The sequence below is a fragment of the Siphateles boraxobius genome, unplaced genomic scaffold (assembly GCF_051911475.1).
Source record: "Siphateles boraxobius isolate OS27281-9 unplaced genomic scaffold, OSU_SipBor_1 19, whole genome shotgun sequence".
Lineage (NCBI taxonomy): Eukaryota > Metazoa > Chordata > Actinopteri > Cypriniformes > Leuciscidae > Siphateles > Siphateles boraxobius.
This window is the reverse complement of record NW_027508799.1, coordinates 6,471,696-6,497,770: the sequence shown is the minus strand read 5'-3', so window position 1 is coordinate 6,497,770 and position 26,075 is coordinate 6,471,696. Positions and strand designations below refer to the sequence as shown.

General features: G+C 37.1%; 1 protein-coding gene across 1 annotated transcript in view; it reads left to right on the top strand.

Annotated features, from left to right (window-relative positions):
* The first annotated feature begins 3,831 nt into the window (after window positions 1-3,831).
* LOC143742440 (uncharacterized) overlaps window positions 3,832-26,075 on the top strand; it is a 44,722-nt gene continuing 22,478 nt past the window's right edge. The window contains exon 1 of the mRNA XM_077235293.1: window positions 3,832-3,968. The gene's annotated coding sequence lies outside the window, so the exon portion shown is untranslated. The remainder of the gene's footprint in view (window positions 3,969-26,075) is intronic.

Genomic DNA, 26,075 nt, shown 5'->3' with positions numbered 1-26,075 from the left:
TTTACTTGGGATTTTGATTTTGTAAACGTACTTTTATGTAATAAATATTATTTCAGTTTGGAAATCTATCCTGTGGACAATGGAATCTTTCGGAAAGTTTTCAACAAGCTTTTTTTGTTTAGCCACCAAAGTGGACTATTTATCTGCTAACATAAATTTTTTTTTACATATGTACTTATGCTGAACAGTTTCTCTGGCAACTGAAGAAGCCCGCGACTCAGGCTGAGGAACTGCAGTGAGCCGAGGGTTTGACGCTTGCTGGACAGTCTGGTTTGTGTTGTTCTCCTCTTGTTCCAATGCTGCGGCAGCTTACCGCAAAAGCTGACTTGCAGATTTCGACAAGACTCGTCTCGATTACAATATGATCACATTTCAATAACTTCGTATCACACATTCACACTCAATCACCCTCATAGTGGTGATCCACTTTTGCGACACGACTGTCGCGTGGTGTCGCAACGCCTCCCCAGATTTGTACGTTGATGGGCGTTCCTCTGTTTACCGCTATGGGTGTGGTATTGACCGAGCGGGAAATGTTGCGTATTTAAAACATTTGTTCGAAGAAGTGATGTGTATACAGATTTCGTTAAGCAGTCATGAATCAAAAACAGAGAAGGATCATTGTAGCTGCTCTGCTCTACCTCCGGAGGAAGAAGCCACGTCGTCGCCATTGGGTTCAATGCTGTCTACTAGCATTACAACTCATCGGTTGAATTAACATTTTATTTAACACAGTTCAAACTCATAAAAAACCCACCAGGGACTACAACGACGTCTGCCACCCTTCTCCAGGCAGAATTTCGTTGATCGTTGTCCCTGTAGGACAACAAAGATGGGTCATATAAATTGCGGAAACCTGCAACCACCACAATACATTTCTCCTCCATTTTCTACTCGGAACTAAAGTTTCCTGAGCGTTTTTGTTTTTACTTACTTTACTTTATACTTTATTGTCATTGTAACACAATGAAATTACTCTTGTGACAACCCCACAGGTGCATTTAAAAAGAGAGGGAGAAATAGAACCCATTTAAAATAAGACAAAACAAATTTGTTAACAATACATCTACTAAGATACAAATAAATACATTAATGATAAATACTTAATAAATATAATAATTAGCATAACAACAAAATAAATACACTAAAAATATCAGTACTATTACTATTTCATAGGTGTATAGCAGATAAATTATTATTGCACTTATACAGTAAGTCGCACATTGCCAACAACCTTACTATACATGGTCCAACAGAGAGATATTAGAGTTTAACATGGTTATTGCTGTCAGAAAAAAACTGATTGACCGAAAACGCAAGCCGGAAGGGAGGAACTGAAACAGGTTATGGCAATGGTGAGTGATGATATTATTGGCCCTTCTCAAACAGCGAGTTATAAAGATGTTCAAGTGATGGCAGATCAATGCCTACAATGTTCTGTGCTATTTATTACAACTTGCTGCAGGGCTTTTTTGTCAGCTTTTGTACAACTCCAATACCAAGCTGTCATACAGTTTGTCAAGGCGCTCTCTATAGTACATCTATTGAAGTTGAACAACAGCTTCTGCAGTAGGTTAGCTCTCCTTAGCCTTCTCAGAAAAAAGAGGCGTTGTTGTGCTTTCCCTGCTATACCTACGGTGTTGATCCCCCATGAGAAATCTTCTGTGATGGTAACTCCTCAAAACTTGTGGCTGGGAACTCTCTCCACGACGTCATCTTTGATAGTTACTGGGCTGTGGATGGTCTTTTTAGTGGTCCTGAAATCCACTATCATTTCTTTGGTCTTTTTGATGTTCAAGACCAGGTTGTTAATGTCACACCACGCTATCAGGTTCTGAACCTCGTCCCTATAAGCATCTTCATTGTTGTTTGATATGAGCCCAATGACAGTCGTATCATCAGCAAATTAGCATCATTATTATTATATGTCATATGCTGTGTGTAATTTTTCTTTTTATAGTCTGTGATTGATCGGATGCCTTGCCACATTCTCCGTGGATTGGAATTTTTGCTAAAATTCTCTTCAATCCGCTGTTTGTACTTTAATTTTGCGGACCTGATACCTCTCTTGAGATTAGCTCTAGCAACTCTGTAGGCAGAGATATCTCCTGATTTAAAAGCTCTGTCCCTTGCTCTGAGCAGCAATTTGACTTCATTGTCCATCCACGGTTTCTCGTTTTGATACACTCTGATCTTTTTATTAACAGTGACGTTATCTACGCAGTAACTAATATATGACAGTACGGATGAAGTAAACTGAAAATATGTTCCACTCTGTGTGTTCAAAACAGTCCTGGAGTTGGTTCATGGCAAGTGCAGTCCAAATTTTAAAAACCCTGCTAGTTGGTCTAACACTGTTATCAAGGGCTTTGTATGCAGGGACGAGATACAAGGAGATATGGTCTGACTGTCCGATGTGGGGTCGTGGTATAACCTTATAAGCATCTTTTACATTAGAATAAACATGATCTAGGATGCTTTCCCCCCTAGTTTTGCACTTTACATGTTGATAAAAACTTGGAAGTAGTCTTAAGATGTGCTTCATTAAAATCCCCAGCAATGATGAAAACTCCATCAGGGTGTTTGTTCTGTTGTTTACTGATGACGTCATATAGCTGCTCCAATGCTAACATAACGTTAGCCTGAGGAGGTATGTATACAGCCATGCCAATCACAACTGTATACTCCCTGGGCAAGTAAATGGTCAGCATCTTAACATTAAATATTCCAAATCCAGAGAGCAAAACTTATTGATTGTAGTTGAATTTGAACACCAGGAATCATTAACATAAACACAAAGTCCTCCTCCTGTTTTCTTACCGGATTCCGCTGTTCTGTCTGCACGATGTAGCGTACGGCCTGCTAGCTCTACTGCCGCGTCCGGTATACTGTGGTTCAACCATGTCTCTGAGAAAATCAACATTTTGTAGTTGGATGTCTAGAACAGAGGACCTGCAAGAGACTTCCACCCGTCTCCATATGCTCTACTTCTATTGGATAGTCGCGTCGCGTTCAACGGAATTCATTTGCATAAAGATGGGCATCGGCCAGCTTTTTAACGTGCAGCATTTTTCCAAATGAAGCACCACCTTCCCGGATTGCTTTAAAGTCGCTTGACGTCACCCATAGGAAAAAAGTGGAGTGCGGCACAACAGAAGTGTCGCACGGACAAGTGGATCAGCACCGTCATTCACACGGGGCGTTGACGATCTCGCTTTACGGAAGGCGTGTCTGTAGCACCGTAACTTGAATAAGCCCCACCCACTCATTAACATAGAATTTGCATACTTTGAAAATGAAAACTGAAATAAAAGAGGAGACAAAATGACAACTAAACTTTACATTTGAATTGTGTCACTATTATTGCATGCGTGTTAATAAAAAGCTTTGTAAAAACTGTATTTGAAGTTTCTTTTCACGTTTGCCTTTTGATTTTAATACTGGCAGTCTTGCCTTGAGATTGTAGTGAAAATGAATCGTGAAATCACCAATTGCATTTTTTTTTCAATTTGACCTGGATGATGCTGTGAAATCATCTGTGAAAATAAAAATGAAATCATTTAATTTCATTCTCAATTTTGTCACATATTTTGCGTACAGTTTTCTGTAATGAAATGGTTAATCTGATTTTAGTTTGCATGTAATTTAATTGATTTATTTAATTTTGGCAGAAAATGCCTTCCATAGAATCTCACTCATCAAGAATTCAACTCTGAAACCCTCTGTCATCTTTTTAATTATTTGTATTATTTGTATGTTGTATGTCTATGCACTTTTGTGATTTAAACAGCAGCATGTGAATGGGACTTTTGTTTTAGATTGGCGCTATGACGTCAGCGGGTGCACCTAAAAGTTGTAAGCTGACCGCCATAAAAAAATAAAGAAGAAGAAGAAGAAGAAGAAGAAGAATAAGATGTCATCAGCGCCGCGCTCCTGCATCTGATCTGTTGTGATTCTGCTGATAAAAGGTTTGTGGCGTTTATGCTTTTAAATCAATGTAAGCCCCTCAGATAATTGTTTAGCTTTTAACAATTGTTAAATTTAACTAATTAATATTGAATGAAACATAGAAATGCTTTATCTAACGTTATTTTTGTGAGTTAAGTGCATATAGGCGCAAGAGTAACAGTACATTTGTGTAAAATGTGCGTTTTATATTCGCTCCCAATATCCTGAATCATATCGTAAACGTGAATAGTAATGATGGAGAAACGGGGCTTTTGAAGCTCCGAGTTAGACCGATATAAAGTTGGTTTGACGTTGGAAGTTTGACATTTGTCAGAGATTCAGCTCCGAAACACTTCAATACATCAATAACGATTTGGCATAAGAACGAAAAACAGGTTGTGTTCGAACTGTTTTAAAACGTAGACGAGAACACACAGTGTAGTTTATGTGTTTTAATCGGCTTTACTGTATCACAACCTATACATTTTGTAATGTAAAACAGCAGATAGGGACCGTCTACAAAGTACAAAGCGAAGAGGAAAAACGCTCAATTGTTCCATCCATATATGCTTTAAAAATAAATAAAGTGTTCTAACTCAACTTCAAAGGGTGTGTGTTGTTACTGGATTCTACAAGAACATTTTGATGTTGTCTTTATTCACAGAATCACAGCACAAGTTATGCTATTGATATTTAAAGAAAGACATAAACTCATTGATAAAAATAAAGTGTTCTAACTCAACTTCAAAGGGTGTGTGTTGTTACTGGTTAATAGAAGAACAATTTTGATGTTGTCTTTATTCAAAGAATCACAGCACAAAGTTTGATATTGACATTCAAAGAAAGACATACTCATTGAAAATAAATAAAGTGTTCTAACTCAACTTCAAATGGTGTGTGTTGTTACTGGTTAATAGAAGAACAATTTTGTGTTTCTGTTATTCATAAAACTACAGCACAACACGTGTTATTGAAAGAAAAAATGGTGAAAAATCTCGCAAAGTCTCCTAAAGAGTGTGCGGTATTACTGCCCTCTAGAGGAACATGTTGCAGTTGTTTGGACCGAGTTTGATATTCAAATTTTAAGTTAATTCTTTTAAAAATTCAGACAGTTTTCTATCTCAACTTCAAAGGTTGTGATTTGTTGCTTGGAACTAAAACATTATTTACACGCAAGCCACTTTTTCATTTGTAATCCAGGATAAACACTATTGAATTAAATTCAAACCTGAAAATAAATTCATTGATAATAAATAAAGTGTTCTAACTCAACTTCAAAGGGTGTGTGTTGTTACTGGATTCTCCAAGAACATTTTGATGTTGTCTTTATTCACAGAATCACAGCACAAGTTATGCTATTGATATTTAAAGAAAGACATACACTCATTGATAATAAATAAAGTGTTCTAACTCAACTTCAAAGGCTGTGTGTTGTTACTGGATTCTCCAAGAACATTTTGATGTTGTCTTTATTCACAGAATCACAGCACAAAGTTTGATATTGACATTCAAAGAAAGACATAAACTCATTGAAAATAAATAAAGTGTTCTAACTCAACTTCAAATGGTGTGTGTTGTTACTGGTTAATAGAAGAACAATTTTGTGTTTCTGTTATTCATAAAACTACAGCACAACACGTGTTATTGAAAGCAAAAATGGTGAAAAATCTCGCAAAGTCTCCTAAAGAGTGTGCGGTATTACTGCCCTCTAGAGGAACATGTTGCAGTTGTTTGGACCGAGTTTGATATTCAAATTTTAAATTAATTCTTTTAAAAATGCAGACAGTTTTCTATCTCAACTTCAAAGGTTGTGATTTGTTGCTTGGAACTAAAACATTATTTACACGCAAGCCACTTTTTCATTTGTAATCCAGGATAAACACTATTGAATTAAATTCAAACCTGAAAATAAATTCATTGAAAATAAATAAAGTGTTCTAACTCAACTTCAAAGGGTGCATGTATCTGGATATTGGTTTTAGTATATATATATATATATATATATATATATATATATATATATATATATATATATATATATATATATATATATATATATATATATAATCTCAAATTGGAATTGTTCCCCACACCTGTAGGAGGCAGTATGTCATAATTGCACATATATATTGAAATTTTAAAAGGATAAGCTTTTGTTTCACACATGTTCTAAACATGGGTAGATATAAAAAAGGACACAAATTAAAAAACAAAGATTTATAGATGCAGGAGGGAGGGATGCAATTATAAAAGCATTTATCTTGAAAAATATCAGCAAAAAACAAAAAATCTGTTCACAAACATGGTCAAACCTGGCTATGGATATTTTTAAAAAGACAGATGACAAACTATGCAAATGGTTGAGCATGATATGGAACAACAACAGGCAAGGTATACGAACTGAAGTCCTTTGTAAAGGTAAGGGAGAGTGTTAAATTGCTTTGTTTTACTGATAGTTTTCATAATCAAGTGTTACAAGTGGATCATTGTCTTATACATAAAATTACTACAAATACATTCAATCTAACCATGATCGTGTGTGATTAAATCAAATTTTGTCATTACAAGTTACAAAATTCTTGTGTTGAGAAACAATGAGTATGTGTAAAAAAATTTAAATAATGAAAGCAAGTTTTGAAAGAATGTAGTGGTGTACAGGTGTAGTGAGGCTATTTTATTGGCACATATATATGGGTCTCTGTAAATCAAGAGGTCCAAAATTGTAAAGTGTGTTGCACAATTACCTCTGTATTTGGTATTGCAGAACCACCAGTGTTTTGCTTTGTTTAACCACAGTGGCTGACTTTGTGTCATGACAACACATTTTAGGTATATCTCAATGTAAGGTAAACCTCAGCTCAGGATAGTCCAAACGCTCTTAAAAAAATACAGCATAACGGTACAAGAACTTGCAGTGTTGTTACTTAGACATTATATCCAAATGAATTGATCAAGAGTGACTTTTAATCAGTATGACTTTTAATCAGTGCATCAGGATACAAACATGGCCACGGTGGTTACACCAAGCCAAATATAAATAAACTGGTGGTTTTGCATTTCCAACACAAATGGATGTTAAAAAAAAAAGAAAAGAAAACAGTAATCTTGGTTGAACATGTCTTTGTTCCCACAGCCCTAACCGTAACATACCTAAACCTACCCCTTACAGGAGGGAGACTTGTCTGGGATGTAATTGGGCTATCCCTGTACTAGCACAAGCACTAAAACCTACCCTTCATAGGGGACATAGTTAAATGAGAGGAAATAGGACTGTGGGAACATAGGCCGGACCCCAGTTGGGGCACTTCAGATGGATTGACCAACATAGATCCACTCTATCACCACTCGCATCTTGTATAAATTTACCAACTCAGAAATGCCCTTTATTTATCCAATGTTAAAGGGTTAGTTCTGCTAAAAATGACTGTCATCATTTACTCAACCTTAAGTTGTTCCAAACCTGTATGACTATTTCTTTTGTTGAAAACAAAAGAAGATATTTTCAAGAATGTTGGTAACCACACAGTTGTTGGTAGCCAATGACTTCCATATTTTTTCCCCGTCTCTTAAGTCTCTTATGCTCACTAAGGCTGCATTTATTTGATTTAAATGATCAAATCTGAATTTTGAGCATCATAGCCTAACTCCAGTCTTCAGTGTCACATGATCCTTCAGAAATTCATTCTAATATACAGCTCAAGAAACATTTATTATTAACCCTTTGATGCGCAAGCTATAGATACCCCCTCTAATGCACAACATGGGTCTAAAAAGACCCGTATTCATTTCCTATGTTATTTCATGCATGGCTCTGCATTTTTTTGTTTCACCTTTTGAAATCCCTTTATTTGAGCATTTTATATTTCATGATCTATAAATTTCATGATTTATGAATATTCAAAATATCTAGTTTTCAATTATCACAAATTCATATTTTAATATTTCCTAGGTTTTGTGTAAATACATCAAGTTTACACACATGGGTCTAAAATGACCCATCTATGCAAGCGTGATAAAACAAAAGAATAAAGAAAACTTTTTGTTAAAATAACCATTGTCACAGTTGTTTAGATCAACACATTTACTGTAACCAACCGATAACACTGAAATTGAACTGTAGTGTAGTGCAACTGTAGGGGATCTCCCCACCACCAATGTGCAGCATCCACCCGGATGATGCGACAGCAGCCATAGTGCCCCACACGACGGCTTATGTGACCGATAGCATTGATTTATGACCATTTATAAAAATTAATATGGAGGTACAGACCAGGTAACCAATATACAGTACAGACCAGGTAACCAACAGCGCCAATATATACTTGTATATATAACTTTCTATTGCAACTTTTATTTTGTTGACCTAGCTAACATTAGATAAAATAAAATATGTCGACCGCAAGCTAATAGTATTGGACATGTTTCTCTTTTGCACTAGTAATGGATTTCAAGGTCAAGGTAACCTTAGCCTAAACGTTCAAATTTTAGGCTATATCTAGATGTCTTTCACAAAATATCAAATATTTTCTGTGACAAAAAATGTATTAAATAAAAACTTACATGCATGAAATATATGTAAGAATTGTGTTGAATTGTGAAATGTGTGGCAGGTGAATTGTTTTCTGCAGTAAATATATTTATACTATTTATAAATATCAAAGGTTCCTATATGGGTCATTTTTGACCCATGTGTGTAAAATTGACGTAGAAATACAAAAACCGTGTTTGTTTATAAAGTAAGAAAATAAAAATAAAAATAATGATTTGTGGAAATCAAAAACAAGATATTTAATGAATACCTGGATGAATAAATGATAAAATACATTTCTTTCAAATATTCAGCAAAGAAACATGAATACGGGTCTTTTTAGACCCATGTTGCGCATTAGAAGGGTAGTGAAACAAAAACGATTTTTATTCGAAAAGTAAGAAAGGAAAATTTTAAATAAGGATTTGTAATGATCTAAAACGAGTTAATTGAGGAATACCTGGAATACTGAATGATGAAATTAATTTCTTGCAAAGATATAGAAAATGCAAACTCAGTCGGGTCTATTTAGACCCATGTTGTGCATCAAAGGGTTAATATCTAGGTTGAAACACAGTTGTGTACAAAAAAAATATCTTACTAACCCCAAACTTTTGATTGGTAGTGTAGGTTTAAAACGTTACAATTGGTAGAATTATACTGAAATAATAATAATAATTAAACTTTTAGATGGACAAGAACTCCATCACCAGGATGAGACCAGACAACAAAATGACAAAAGGAGAGTGACTTGGTTTCATTGTCCACATATTCTGAAAATGAAGAGGAAGAAAAACAGGAACAGGAACAGGAACCGGAACATGAAAATGAAAATGAAAATGAACATGAAAATGAACATGAACATGAACATGAAAATGAAAATGAAAATGAACATGAAAATGAACATGAAAATGACAAAAACAACAAAGAGTGGAGGGCCACAACACCAGGCCCAAAAAAATTCAGTTTTGAAATAAAATGGGAGAGGTGGGAAAAAATAAAGCCACTGCATGGTTCAAACCAACTCCAGAGACCATGGACCGATGTCCTGTACAAAGAATTCACAAAGATCAGTCCTTGTTGTGTGCTGTGCTTTAAGTACCAACATGTCAAATGCAAAAACAGTCGGAAACGATCCCTGCATTTCTTTAGAGCACGTGCCACCTGCACCTTTAAAGGCTGTGCAGCAGTCTTTACTTTCACAATAAAAACACGACCAACAAAATCACAAAAGAAAATTACTGTCTTTGTAGCCCGTAAAGGAGACATAACACACAAAACAAGTGACAAAAAATTCAGACAGGCCAAATATGTCCGAAGGGGAAAAATTGCTAAAAGCATTCAACATGGTGTGAGCAATTATTACTACCAAACCCTAAGAAAATCACCATCAGAAGAGATTGTGGCAGGCAATATATCAAAATGCTTAACTAAAGATGTGTTAAGGGTCATATCCAGTGAAGTGAAAAAAAGCACCAGGCTACATGATGACATAATCATGGAGCTGGTGCTTACACAAAAAATAATTAAAGAATGTGCTACATCTGAAGGTGCTGAGACTGCTGGTTACCTACAACAACTGCAGGTGGACCCATTTGTTGTACACATGTACACGCAATGCGGTTTGCACATTTTAGCCCAGCATCTTAAAAAAAGAAAAACAGTAACACTTCACTTGGATGCCACTGGTAGTGTCACCTCACGCATTCCCGGTCAGCCCAAGAAAGTGCTCTACTATGCTCTTGTACTACCGGGAATGGGATAAAACATGCCACCACTTCCTGTGAGTGAGCTCCTATCAAATCAGCACTCAATTCCTACCTTGACATGTTGGCTAATGGAAACATTAAGGGCCCTTGGTCAAATAACATCATGCCAAGGAAACAAGGAACAAGGAAAACATTTTGACTTATCTCCAGAGAGCACACCGAATTTTTTCAAACACAGTAAACAGTGGTGATCATCAATTCAGTGTTTTACATCTTTGCTCCTCACATGTTATAAAGGCAGTGAGCCAGGCATTTTCCAAAAAGACCGACAGCAAGGCTGTAAAAGAGTACGCCACTTACTGCTTTGCCTTGTTGCTAAACAGCACACATCTAGAGGAGGCAACGGCTGTATTTGAGGATATGTGTGTGCTGTTAACATCGCCAGAGGAAACAGACATGGTGAATGCAGCCAAAGCTTCGCTGGACCTGAGAATAATGAAGACAACCATAATCAATGAGTCAGAAACAATGCAAGAGGACACAGAAACACCACAAATGGCAACCCCTGTGTGTGATACATCACCTTTCAAATCAGTGTTTAGTGCCATTTTGGAGAGGGTCAAGAGCCTAAACCTTGGTATCAACACAGGGGAAATAAATTCCTTTTTCTGTCCAGAGCTGATCGACGTCCTCATGAACACCTACATGAGCATTTTCCCCCTCTGGAGTGGAGTGCTTCTTGGGGATCTAAGTCCAAAATCAGCACAGTCAGCCAACAATCCAAAACCAGAGAAACAAACTGCCATGTGCAAGAGTGGTTTTGGATTGTTAAACAGAGCATCCTTCAAACGAAAAAGTACCTCCGTCCTGCTGACTTTATCCTCAAAATGTATGGATCCCTACAAGCCAGATACAAAGAACACATAATGAACAATAATCTGTCACTGCCTTGCTGTGGGCCACAACCAAAAGAAAACTTCTTCTCCCAGAAAGAAGAATGGGCAAAGAAAACATCTCGAAAACATTAAAAACGTAGGACAAAATACTTTGACCCACCTTATATACTGCCAAAGCCATCTCAAAGTCCAAAAAACAAACACATCAACATCAACACCAACCAGATGGATAACACAAAGGTCATCCCAGATTCACCATTGGACCTGTCAACCACATCAAAACATGACAATACTGAGCATGATAAATCAAAACAAACATCTAAGGACATAACTACTGAGGTATTACTTCATATTATATTTTGTAAAATAATTGCAATGAATTTAACATCTTTCTTACAATAAAAAATATAATTTGCAGATTGAATACCTTTGGTCCAAAAAAGACACTGAAGTGGTGGTTGCTGTTGTGTCGTCGGCAGAAAAGAACACTTCATACACCGTCCATCACTCAGAGTTCAAAACTCTGCAACCTCACAAGTGGCTTGTGGGAGAGGCAAGAATATTCATGAGTTATTATTATTTACAATTGGCATGATTTAAATCACCAAAGTACACCATAAATATTGTGCACATCTGAAAAGCTGTCAGTGACCTTTGTCTAATATGCATGTTTTGTACATTTGCTCTTTTCATCAAGATAATTGAATGCTACTTCCAAACCATACTGAACAAAATGGGAAAAGACAGTAGCATTTACCTCCTCAACCATTACACTTCTCAAGTGATAATGACAAAAGAGAGAGATGCAGTATGTAGACAGAGTCTGCGGAAGGTATCATTGTATTGTTATACATTAAAGATTTGAAAACACACGTTTAAAAAGATTTACTAATGTGAAATTATCGAACATTTCAGGTGGACTTTGGAAAGTATGATGCAGTTATCAGTTTCCTGAATGTGGATGAGAACCACTGGAAGTTTTTGGTGAAAGCTTTCAAAATACCAATAAGTCCTTCTTTATGGCTATGTAGTCAAAGCTGAACTGAAATTTTAAATGGTTTTCTCTATTTTTTCCAGTATCTACATGCATCTTCCAGTCAGATTTTTGTTATTAATCCACAAGGAACTGATGAAGAGAAGGACTCTGAGCAAGCTGCAATCAGATTTAGGTAAAAACACAATGCTTAAATAAAAGTATTAAGCCCAGCTCTAATTACTTCCAATCACTTTAACTGTATTACCTCTAACTGTGACTGTCATATATTTATCAAGTCAATACTTCAAAATGAGGCAAGGAAAAAATGAGTGGGTGGAGATTGAGTGGAGAGGGGCCACAATTAAGCATACAATCCAGCAGGATGCATACAGCTGTGGTGTGTTTGTTATGCAGGTTTTTTTTTTTTTGTGGAAAATGTTTTTTTGAAAATCCACCTTATAGTTGAGACCCTAAATATCATTCATTCTTACACTTACAACTATTGTTCAAAGATGGCATGGGAGATTGTCAATAGTTTCCCTGAAGTTCCCTCCCACTTGGACATCAATTCTTCAATGACCAACATGAAGGAACTGCGTCAGAAAATGGCTGAGGAAATCCTGACAGCCTCAGGTGATGGACATGAATGGGGGAAAAAAGACACCATGAAACTGTTATTGTCTTCTGTAAACCTGTTACTATTTTAATATTTACACACTTTTTAGTGTTCAGAAAGGATGAGTGTTGTGCTTTTTGCGGTTTGACACAACCCCTTGGAGGTGGTCCAACAACTGACTGGGTAAGTACTTTCAACTTAAAGGGATAGTTCACTTCAAATTGAAAATTCTGTCATCATATTCCCACCCTCAAGTTGTTTCAAACCTGTATGAACACAAAGGAAGATATTTTAAAGAATGTCAGTAACCAAACAGTTAACTGGTCCCATTGACTTTCATAGTAGGAAAAAAAAAATTCAATGAGACCAGTTAAACTACTTAAGTTAAACTAAGAAGTCAATGAGACCAGTTAACTGTTTGTTTACCGGCATTCTTCAAAATATCTTCTTTTGTGTTCAGCAGAAGAAATAAATTCATACAGGTTTGAAACAACTTGAGGGTGAACTATCCCTTTAAATATATATATATATATATATATATATATATATATATACATAATTTTTTTTTTTTTTTTTTTTTTTTTAGATTGAATGTCATACATGCCAACGCTGGTTTCATGTGAAATGCCTCAACATGACTCCTCCTGATTTTGAGAAGGCAAAACACTCAAACTGGCCTTGCGATCTTTGCACATAATTTAGTTATAACACCATTTTTTTCTTTTACTTTAATAATACCTGATTGGTTACTTTATTTTCGACTTATAAAACAATTCTTTCATATTTTTTTAGTTGTTACGTGTCTGAATCTTTTATCTGTATCATTGCATCTCTATATACACTGTGTTACAAATTATTATGCAAGTGACATCAGTAAGATTTCAGGAAAATACAAATTATGATTTTAGTTTTTAAAATAAAGCTATTCTTTTATTTCTCATTTCTTTTTAGAAACCTATCAATCTCTGACAGGTTTGTTCAGTAATTTACCAGGTCTTCTTAGGTAAATAATAAATAAAACAACTACTTAAAGAGGTCGTTCCACATTGTTAAGGACATCACATTTATCATGCACCATGGAGGAAGAAAGATGGAAAGCATGAAACTTGCAAAAGGCATTAAAATGGCTAATATTTTGTGATAACTGAACAAAGATAATTTAACTGTTTTCTTCTGTGCAAATCTTTTGACAGTTCAATAATCTCTGTTCAGTTTTTACAAAGTATTAGTTGTTGTCATACCTTTTGCAAGACATTGCACTGTTTCATGCTTTTCATCTTCAGAAAGATCTTTCTTCCTCCCCATGTTGCATGAAAACTTTAATTTAACAATGTGGAATAACCTCTTAAGTATGTTTTCCATTTACCCTAAAAGACCTGACAACCTACTGAACAAACCTGTCTCAGATATATAGACCAGTTATCTAAAAAGATATGAGAAATTAAACAAACAAACACTTCAATTTGTATACAGAAATCCTATTGATAATGTCACTTGCATAATAATTTGGAACACATATGTCCACACCGGGTAAACTGCCATGATATCGCTGGATCGAAGGCTAGCAAAAAATCCAGTGTAGTCCAGTGTAAGAAGTATCAAATTTCGTTCAAAGCCAGTCTCCGCGTGGCAGTAATATTGAAGGTTTGAATTTTTTGTTGTTGCGAAAAACATGCTAGTGTGGACTGTTTTCTCCTGAAGTCAAAATCTAAAACCAACAGGCGAAATGATAATGCGCTATTGATTGAGGTAATTAACAGGGACTCGTGTAGCCAACACCGGAGGCTGAAAGCAGAATGCTGCATCTAATTTAGGACACCTTTTGCAAGTAGTGGAACTTTTAAAGGATTTTCCAACGCTTTAAAGAAAAATCTAGGCTACATCTAGTAAGGCCTATCCGTAGATTATTTTACAAACATTTCAAATAAAGCTTGACTGAATATATGAGCATGAATCTGTTCAAATTCAGTAGAGATTGATTTAAAATGTTCGGTTTGAGGACTCCGACAGAACCAGGCCTGGTAATCTCATGCCATGTTAATTGTCGCCAAACCCAATGAGAGCACAATCAATAAACCAGAAAATAGAGAACATACCATTACATTTACCTTTTAATCAGTAGTATTTTAATTAACATCCATGATTTAACTACAAAACTTTTCATTTGATAATATTGGTCCGTATCTTCGATAACCTAATTGGGTAACTTTAACCTATTTTTCAGGTCACCTCGATCGATCATGTCTGCACAGGTTTATTGCCTGACTAATGTTACTTCAGTAGGCTATATTGTTTACCTTAAGGTTTTTCTTTGTCTTACAATAGCCTACTGATTTCTATGTAATTTTTTTACGCCAGTCCACATTTCAATCAATTTTAAGATAAGCATAGGTACACAAATCAATTAAGAAAAACAGACTTACCAGTGCTGTCTCAATAATAATAATAATAATAATAATAAAATATATATAGACAAATCAACAGTTCCTTCTTCACAACTCATCAATAAATAAACACTAATAAGGTTTCGAAAAATTGGGGTCAGTATAGTCTCAGCCTCAGACGTCACGCCCACGGAACGTTGGCTAAACGTCTGATGCATATGGTACACTTAACTGGAAACACTTCAGGAATGTCGAAGTCGTCATCTGATTGGTTGAATTTTATCGGAGTTCCGGGGGGCGGAGTGTCGCGTTTATTTTTGGTCCGCCGGGAAACAAAGCCCAGACGTGTGATTGCGGAAGAAAAACTGTTGTGTTTACATGAGCGACAATGAGCATTTATCAAGATCAGCTGAACGTAGGATTCTCAAAAGTATGCGAGGTTCACGGCATAGACTCTTGAAGTTTTCTTTCCCTTCTTTGATTTTCTATGCTGACTGACTTGTTGCACGCCGGTCTGTTGTTGTGGGGACATTTCCACGCACCGAAACGTGACGCTGAACGAAACGAACTGTAATTGGTTGTTTGACATGTCGGTCAAACGGCCTTATGGGCGGGGCTTGGCCAAAGAAAGCTGCTATGAGTTCCAGACCTACAGCCGTCAGTCTGAAGGTCTGGCTACGCGAGACTAGGGTCAGTATGACGACGACACTCACCCAAGAGCAGCTCTCCTTGCAAAGATGGCGCCGCGTGGCGCACGCATACATGGAAGGAGATGCACACCCTCTATAGGCAAAAAGCGCAACTGCGGCGGAGTGAAGGGGTTCCCATGCTCTCATTAGTCATTAGTCTTATTAATCGTATTATTTTATTGTTTATTATGGTGTTGTTATTCAGTAGTTTCATGACAACTACAGGTTGTCCATTCATTATGATACTGACACATATCATTCAATCTGAATTAATGTAGACATATCTTTAACATGTCTACATTAATTATGTAGGGGGGGGTCGTAGTATTTAGATAATGATATTCGTTTTAAGACAAAACTATATTAATAAGAATGATGAAAAGTTGAAGTTTTATGGATAGGCTACTTGATGTCAGACAGCTGAGACAAAAGTTTAAGTAGGGCATTTTAATTGGACTTCAACTAGCTAGCTATTTTCATCAAATAGTAAATACTTTATTTAAAATAAAATAAAAACTACTTACCATAACCATTTACCTCTGGTGCATGTGGTTTTTCGGAGTGCTTTGTTAATTAACATCAGATGTTTTAAGCAATGCAATTTGGTGTAAAATGTACAGTGGCCCAGTAGTGTACAGCTACAGTAGGCATCACGATTGGTTGGTGTAGGCCAGGCACGGCGCCAGGATTCTAGGTTTGGATGGGCCAGGCCTGCGTTTCCCAAAAGCATCGTAAGCCTAAATTGATCGTAAAAACTATCGTAGGACTGATCTTAATATTATGGTCTGTTTCCCAAAAGCATCGTAACTTATAGCACTTGAAAATCTTCGTAGAACTACGAGTGCTCTGGAGTAATCGTTAATCCCCAAGTGCATCACAAGAAAATAGAGTTATGAGGTCACCTGCAGGACAACCGGCAGATTACACTTTTTTATCTAGATTTAACAGATTACACTGCAACGTGAGTATAATGTAAGGTTTTGATTGTACTTTATTGTACACTTTATTATTGTACTCGTGTTTTGTTTAAATGAATTTATAAATGAAATAATTAAAAAGGGAAGAAAATAGAAATACACATCTAAATTAAATGAATGAAACAAATATCATAAAATAAGTAATGTGGGAATTTATGTTTTAAAGATTGGGCAAAATAGGGATAAATTAAAAAAAAATCTGTCAATGACTTGCTGACGTGCAGGAAAACCAGCCATGTATTGGGCATTTCTTGCGGACCTCCTTCCCTGATCTTTGAACACCGCTGGTTGCAGTTAGTTTGCTGTCCTCCCAGATGTAGTCATGGTGTCCTTTAATGTGTTAAAATACAATCTTTGTTTCGCTCTATCTCCTCTAAAAGGACATATTCATTTTATCTATTTGAAAGGTATCTTCTCTTTTTTTTCAGCCATTTAGTCAGTGCCTGTGCATATGCTTTAGCCTATAGACTTGTCTTGATTTCTAATCCACAACAAATGACGATTTTTAGGTTAAACGTTCAGAATACGATTCCATATAGCCTAAGGTTATTTCATAACTTTGCGAATGGACAGCTACGCTTAGGCTCAATCCCAATTCACCCCTTGGCCCTACCCCTTGGCCCTACCCCTTGTTTTCGAGTGTAGTGTACCCTGGCCCTCAAAACAGAGTTACAAGGGCCAAGGGGTTGAAATATTCCCCTACGAAATGGAACAACCCTTCATGAACCAGATACGTCATCAGTCGTCGGCGATGGCTCTGCCGTTACGGAGTTTTTACAGGATTTCTCCATGACAACGACTGACAATCAGCGCAGCTGCTCTTAACTTTGAGGAAACATGATGCTTATAACGTTCCTTACTCGAAAGTATGTCTTTTCTGTTTCGGAAAGGTAATTTATTATACAATTTCTTAATTTAAATGACTATATCCAGGGTTGGGCAAGTTACTTTTAAAAAGTAATTAGTTACAGTTACTAGTTACTTCTTCCAAAAAGTAACTAAATTAGTTACTCAGTTACAAATTTTAAAAGTAACTAGTTACTTAAGAAAGTAACTATTGCGTTACTTTCAAGTAAAATTTAATTTGAAATGCCCAAATGTGACCCCACCTCTACCCCTCTTTAACGGAACTTAAAATACATGTGCATGTTCAATTATTTATGATAAATCTGAATATTATAATGAAATGGACACTTAATACAATAGGCCTACATTATTAACATGAAACATTGTACACACATCTAAAAAAAAATTTTTTGTTGTGGGACAAAGTGAGACTAGCCTCCAATCAAATGCCATGTATGTAGATATTATGTTTATATAGTGGATCAATGCAAATAACACAATAGATGTTTTGGAACTTTTGATATTTATTGCCCCTCAACAGGCCACAACTGGGCAAAATTAAATTAAGCTTGTTAAGCAATATACCAAAAAGACTGACTGTCTTGTGTTGTTCCTTGTGTGTCCTGTCCTGTCCGACTATGCGTTATGATGGGTCGTTCGCAATTCATGAGCGTTAGCCGTTAGTGATGAGGGGTCGTTCGCGAATGAGCGTTAGGCTGCGTCTCATTTCTCTGTCTTACCCCTTCCCCTTACCCCTCCCCCTCGGTTTTGCGCGTTCATGTGAGGGGAAGTGGTGTCTCAATTCTCATTTTGATTAAGGGCTAGGGCCAAGGCGTAGGGCTACATAGCCCTTGAAAAGAAGTTTGCGGAGGACCACACTTGAAACAGAGGGGTAACAGTTAACAACGTAGGAATTTCTCAAAAGTGCCGGCATCAAGTTTATTTTATGGCTGAACGTCGAACTGTGAAGGAGTCGCACAAATGTAAGTATTTTCAGCAGTTTAATTGATATTATAATTATGACACTCGTGTTTTATGATCCTTTTAATAAAATGTTCAAGTGGTTTTAATTGTAATGTTTTTGTTTTGAATCGGTAGTAAACCGCTAGCTAGCAGCTATGCGCTATTTGTCGAGCTGAGCTATGACAATTCATATTGTAGTTTTTAGGTGAAATCAGTGTGAAGTGAATTTGCTTGACATTACTATTCCTTGACTGATTTTAATATTGGACTTTAATATTGGTAGAGCTAGCTTACTACGAGATTCACCTAGCAAGGTAACGGTAACGTATATTTTCCTTTTCCCTCAGGGACACCTGAGGAGACTCGGCGGCTCATCCGCTTCAGGGCAGAGAATGAAAAAGACTTCATGAAGTCCAAAACAATGGCCAAACAACAATGGGAGTGAGTAATTAATCGTTCAATCATAGTCTTGCGTTCTGTTTTTCTGAATTTTTATTTCTGTGTTGTGCTTAAAATGCTGAAAGTTTGAGCTGTCGGTTGTGATGCAGGAAATTTGTGAAAGAGATTGGCCTAGAGGGCAAGGTGACTGGACAGCAGGCTTCCAAAAAATGGGAGAATTTAAAACAAAAATACAAGGTATATGATTTCAAATTTAAAATAATTTCCAATTTCCTAATGAATGTATCAACTAGCCAGTTGTTTATTGTGTGTGTGTGTGTGTGTGTGTCAGGAATTGAGGACTCCAAAAACCGGCTCAGGGACAGACCAGGGTGAGGTCAGTGTTGCTACATGGCAGTACTATGGAGACATGCACGAGGTTTTGGGTGCCCGGCCTGCGATGGACCCCCCTGTGGTGGTGGCATCATTCCAACCAGCAGAGGATCCCATGACAATCCTCATGGTGAGGCTAATCATTTACCATGTAATTCAGTACTTTCGTGAATTCCACTAACATCAGATTCGTAAACTTTCTCTTTAAATTTCATGAGGAGATATTTGCTGAAAATTTCTTAAAAGTAACACGATTTGCCTTGTTTCTTTAGGATATTGTGGAGCCCTCTACCTCAGAGCTCTCCACCACAGCAGCATCCTGGACCCCTGACACAGGAACCAGTAGAATGCTAACCAGTACCCCAGCAGCAACAAGTGCCACCACATCTAGGAGGAGGTCCAATCCTATTATGGAGTTCCTGATCGAGGAGGCCCTTCAGGAGCAAAGGCGCCATGAAGAGAGTGAGGCGAAGTCACAGAGGTTTTTAGACCTCTTTGAAAGAATGATTGAAAAGATGTGAAAATAATTACCTGTTCAATTGCACAACTGTTTACATATTTAAGTATATTTGTTTTAAGAGTTTATATTGTTTACATTTGAATATGTATTATTGTTCTAAAAATTACCTGTTCAATTGCACAACTGTTTACATAGGCCTTATTAATTTAATATAATGTTTTAAGAGTTTATATAATTTATATTTGAATATGTATTATTGTTATATTTACATGTTGTAATATTTACTGCTGTGGAGCAATAAATGGGGTTCTTATAAAAAGGCTTTTCGTGGATAAATTTTACGGAAATCCGAAGCATAGTCACCATAATAGTGTGTTTTAAAAGATTTATTGCAAACAATTGTAGAAATCCCATTACACCTCACTCCACTTCTGGAACAAAAAATAATACCAAGGTAAGAACATGCCTACTCATCATTAAAAACTTCCTTTCTTAGTTCTCAGGCTATTGTTTAAAAAAAAATAAAAGTGCAATAAGAAAATATGTAACAATAACATTTATACAACAATACAAACACATGAATGCCAACAGATTAGAAATTGGGGCAAAACAGAAGAACAATATTAAAATACTATAAAAATTCTTAAATATATTACATATAATTCTCATGAAGGAAAATCAACAGTGCAACATGTCTCTTCATGTGGCCTGCACATCCCCGGAAACTTGGGCAGCCAGTGCGTCACGTGCAGCATTCCCTGAGGCTTCGTTGAGTGCCATTGGTTCATGGGGAGGATGGGGGTCAAGATCATCCCTGGCAATATCCTCGTCAGGATCCAGTGTGTCTCCATTGTCCAAGCACACAATGTGTAAGAATGCACATGAAGCAATAACCTGGGGTGCAAAGGTAGGTTTGACTTCCAGTGCCCGGAACAGAGTTGACCTCCACCTTGTTTTCATTACCCCAAAGGCACGCTCAATTATGCTGCGTGCCTTTGATTGGCGGTAATTGAAGCGTTGTTGCACTCGTCCACGTACTGGCTCTTTGTATGGTGTGAGCAGGCATATTGGGGTCTGGAGGCAGGGGTACCCACCATCACCCAGAATAATGTATCCTGGCGGGGGGTAACGTCCAGATGTGTAAAAGGAGCTGTTTTTCATCACACGCGTGTCATGGACTGACCCAGGGTAACCCACGAAGATGTCCAGGAACCTTCCATCTGCATCACATATGGCCTGCATATTGATGGAGTAAAAGCCTTTGTAGTTAAGGTAGTCTAGACGATGTAGTCCTGGTGGTTTAATCCGAATGTGTGTGCCATCTATCGCCCCTACAACGTTGTGGAATGCAGGGGTCCCCGATAGAGCCACAAATCCTTGACCCACAGCTTGCAGGTCATGTGGGAAGGAAATAGCTGTGTTTAAATTGTTCCAAATATTCTGTGCCACCTTGTGTATTACTCGAAATACTGTTGGCCTGGGGACATTGAAAACTTTTGCCACCACCCGGTAGGAGAGTCCGTGTGCCAACCAATAGGTATATATGAGGACCTCTAGTTGATTTCCCCAGCCATGATCTTGATTCCTGTCTAGAAACCTCTGCAGGCTGTTCATGGCTGTCCTGGTCAGGCGTAGGTCCTGCTTTATTTCAGCTTCTTCATCAAACCATAAGCGCAAGATGGGCACAGTTGCATCAACTCTGCAGTACATAGGTGGACGATCAGCCTGGTGGAACAAAAAAAACCATGGGTACATGATATTGAAACCACATCACAAAATTAACACATACATGGATAAAAAATAGGGATGCACCGATATGAACATTTTGGTTGATACCGATAATTCTTTACATTTGAAAGCCGATAACCAATATACATTTTTAAGATCCAAAGTTGTTATGTTAACATTAGTTAATGCACTCTGAACTAACATGAACACACATATTTTATTAACTAACAATAACAAAGTCTATTGCTCTCTGTTAGTTCATTCATTAATAAATGAGACCTTATTGTAAAGTGTTATCAAAAAATCTATTGATTTTGTTATTGATCTAACATAAGAATAGAAAACCTAAATAATGCAAACAAATCATTGGATAGCATTGGGCTGAATATAAAAAAAAAATGCATGTGCCATAGATAAATAAAATGGAATCGCCTCCGCACGGACAAAAAATAAATTATTTTAATCAAACCATATCGTTGATAAATAAAAAAATTGTGTCGCCGCCGGCGCCTCCGTTAAATACAATGAAAACATACGTACCATGACTTGATCCGTAAGCAGTCGTATTCGTCTGAGAAACAATCGTCTTCTTCTATGTCTTTGACTGATGGCACCCAAGCGTGCAAAGATAAAGAGAGCCCAGGCAATCGATATCACGACCTGAGACGACGGCATCTTCGTTTATGTCAACACTTGTCGCCTCTGTTGACGTAGCAGCCAGCTAGCGGCAAGGGATGATGACGCAACCAGTTATCGAGTGGTGTCTCATTTCTTAGAGGAACGTTCTCACCCCTACCCCCTTTCACTCGGTATCGAGGGGCAAGGGGAAGACGCAGACGAAGGGGTAGGGGAAGGGGAAGGGGTAAGACAGAGAAATGAGACGCAGCCTTAGTGATGATGGATCGACTCGTTCGCGAATGAGCTTTTGATGGGTCGTTCGCGATTCGCGAATGAGCCGACTCTAAAAGCCATGTCTCGCATATCTGAAGAGCCGACTCTATTTTTTTACAAATTTAGCCTATAGAAATTAAATAATTATGTAATAAAAATTGAAATATTATAGTCAAAGTCATTTAAAGAGCCGTTTGTGAGCCAAAAGAGCCGGCTCAGTGAGCTGAGTCAAAAGAGCCGAATGCCCATCACTACTATGCGTGCTTTCGAAGACCCGCCTAACTCTACCTCTGATTGGCTTACAATGACATTTTACTCTATCTCAGCCAATCGTCAGCATTTATGCGCTTGTCTCGTGCTCTGCCCACTAACCAAGGAAGAACAGTAAACAAAGTATTTGCCTCTCGCTCAGAGATCTAGTTGGTCTGATGAAAAAAAAAAAACAGCTTCATCAGTTATAGTAACGCGCCGCTTTTTTTGGCAGTAACGGTAACGGCGTTATTAAGATGAGAAGAGTAATCAATTAGATTACTCGTTACTGGAAAAAGTAATGCCGTTAGTAACGGCGTTATTTATAACGCCGTTATTCCCATCACTGACTATATCATTATTATAAGAGTAAATAAAGTGCACGGTGGTGTCATCTGGCGCTAAATTTAAATGTTTAACCGTTTGTGAAGCCATCTCGCCGGTGATTCGCGATGTATTCTGCAAACTTTCTCGTAGCCCTCCGTTTGGAGTGTGCCTCTGAAAAATCTCCGTTTCGAGGGCTATGTAGCCCTACCCCTCGATCTTAACAAGAATCGGGACACCCTACCCCTTGACGTGAACGCGCAAAACGGAGGGGTAGGGCCAAGGGGTAGGGGCAAGGGGTGAATTGGGATTGAGCCTAAGTAGCACGTAGAGCGCGTTCTCGCGCGTTCATGTTAAGTGCATTTTTGGGAAACGCGCGTGGAATTGTGGCGAGCGTTCGTTACCTTGCACGTAGAGAGCGCTCTTAAGAGCTAAGATACATCGTTATCGGGAAACCCGGCCCAGACCAATTGTGGGTGGGCCTTAAATTAAAAACGTTATCCAATCATTGTTTACCCTATACATTACTGACTAATATACTGCTATATTATCCGTAGGCTATACATAATATAGATTTTAATAGCTTGATGCTCTTTAAATATTTTGTTGCATTGTTAAAAAGTTTCTGTGCATATGGAGTCAGGACGGACCTATCCGCGATCGCTCTCCTTGGTTCTGACCAAAGAAGAGCGCTTTTGGAATCTCCATTACGCATCATGGGCTGCGTTTCCCGATAAAAGAAAAAGCGGTGTTCTTTATAAAAGAAGCACTTCAGTAATAGTTGAAATTGCATTAGGACTCATGGGAGGATAGGCAGAGGCGCTGGCGCCCTCCTAGCAACGGCGCTGGTCGCGCTTGCTGCAATAGTCGCACTATAGCATCCTGGGGTGGCAGAGACGAAGATGTGCTAGGTGATGTGGATCTCAGCTCTCCTTCATCTCCTGGTTGCAGCGATGACTCAGAGACTGTACGTGCGCGTTTAGGTACCTAAAAAACGACTGTTGCAACATTGTCCTTTACTGGAAATTATTTTCACACTTTCAGAAGCTAATGATAAGCGCTGAAGCTGCAATATTTCTGGAGACATGGGTAAAACATTATTTTGACCACTTATGGAAATACTTTTTTTTTTAAAGATTTTCGTTTTGTATAAATTGTATCTTAATTTTGATCAATGTTTTATCAACCAATTGCCTGTATTTAATAAATAAGAAGCAAATATATAGCAGACAATGTAATAAGGCGCCAGGCCCGATCACTTGCATTGCACGACAACTGGAGCATGTTTCCGCCACAGAGTGAAAAATAAAATATGTAATTGCGATTTTTTAATCTCACAATTCTGACTTTTTATCTCAAAATTACGTGATATAGGCCTAAAGTGGCAATTGCAGTTTAGCTATAAAGTCAGAATTGCGTGATATAAAGTCACAATTGTATGTTATTAAGTCCAAATTGCGTGATATAAAGTGCGAGAAATAGCTTGAAATTCTTGCATTTAGGCATCTCGCAATTCCTACTTTATAATACGCAATTGGGAGATATAAAGGCAAAGTGTGAAATAGCGCACCTGAAGATAATAGACCATAATCCAGGAGGCGCGGACTGGCTGTTTTATTATTATTAATATTATTATTATTATTATTATATTATTATTCATATCCTTAAAAAAAGGACTTATTGTTATTGTTAAGACTTATTGTTATTTTGCTTGATTTATTATGACTTTTGTTGGGGCATGGATCACAGTAACACAGAAACAGACTGATTCATGATGTGGTACCATGTTGAAATCTTTCTTTTGTGCTGACTTCAGAAAACTGGCTTAGCTCTTCAAGAAACTGGTATGTGTCCATGATAACATCAATGAGCTATGGACAGACAAATATGTTATTTCCCCCCTGCCTTGCCACTGAAGTGGACTCTGGTGGCCTAAAAACTGGAGTGGATGGTGAGCTTCCACATTGTTGCAGTTTCGGAAATTTCAATGGCCTCTGGTATGTCTCCATTTTATTAGTTTGGCTGTGGTGATTCTTTTTTGATCTAGAGTACCTCTGGCAGCACTCACCACATTGCATCACTAAGATGGGTGCTGTTTAACAAAGCAAAGCAGTAAGTTGTATACTCCTGTAAAGTGTTGCTTTCAGTCTTTAAAAAAAAAAACTGGCACACTGCCTTTACCCAATGTATGAGGAGCAAAGATGTAATACTATGATAGAATGCAAGAATGACACTCCAAAGTATTTCCATGCTAGTCATATGCCTAACTCCCCGCTCCCCCACCCCACCATCTTAGGTGTATTTGTAGTATACATACATTGTATTTGGTTTCATATCCTTGTGCTTCAATGAAGTAATGTAAAGTAGCCTGTAACATGTGAATTTTATTCAGATTAGCATCTTTATTTAAAACAAGTGAAAAAAGCTTTTATTCATTGTTATAAATTTCAATACAATATTTTGGTAGCTCTGTGACAACCAGCATAAAAATGTTATTGTTATAAGACCCTTGTAAGACACTTTTACATTGATTAATACATGTAAATTGTCATAAAATTGTCATTCAATGGTATGTCTTTTGCTGGAGGTTTGTAACACAAAATAAGTTCCTGGAATAAGCCAAATGCAAATGCTTCGGATTCAGGACTTTTACTTTAATTATTACATTTATAGTAATACCATGGTATGATTCAAAAGATATAATCAATATCTACTTTCTTTGTTTTGTTTACTTTTTTATTTATTCTGAGTATTTACTGAGTAAATCACCTTTAATGGTTTAACAGCTTTTTGAGGTGACTGCAGTATTTAATAATTAAAGGTGTTAAATAAATCATAAGGAAAATAAAATAATGAAAATGGAAAGCAGTGTGCTAGATCAGTCGTTCTCAACCAGGGGGACTAAAACAAGCATTAAAATAAAAGAAAGCCATTACAATCATGATATTTCTTATTTTAATTCACCATCACAATGTTTTTTTCCCTTTGAATAAGAGGCTTACCATACAATTTATATGGTATTATTTTACATCATCTATATTATCTACATTAAAATTAATTAAATAGTTTCAGATTTTTTTTTAATCCTTATGCTTAATCCTTGTCCAGTATATCATGAAC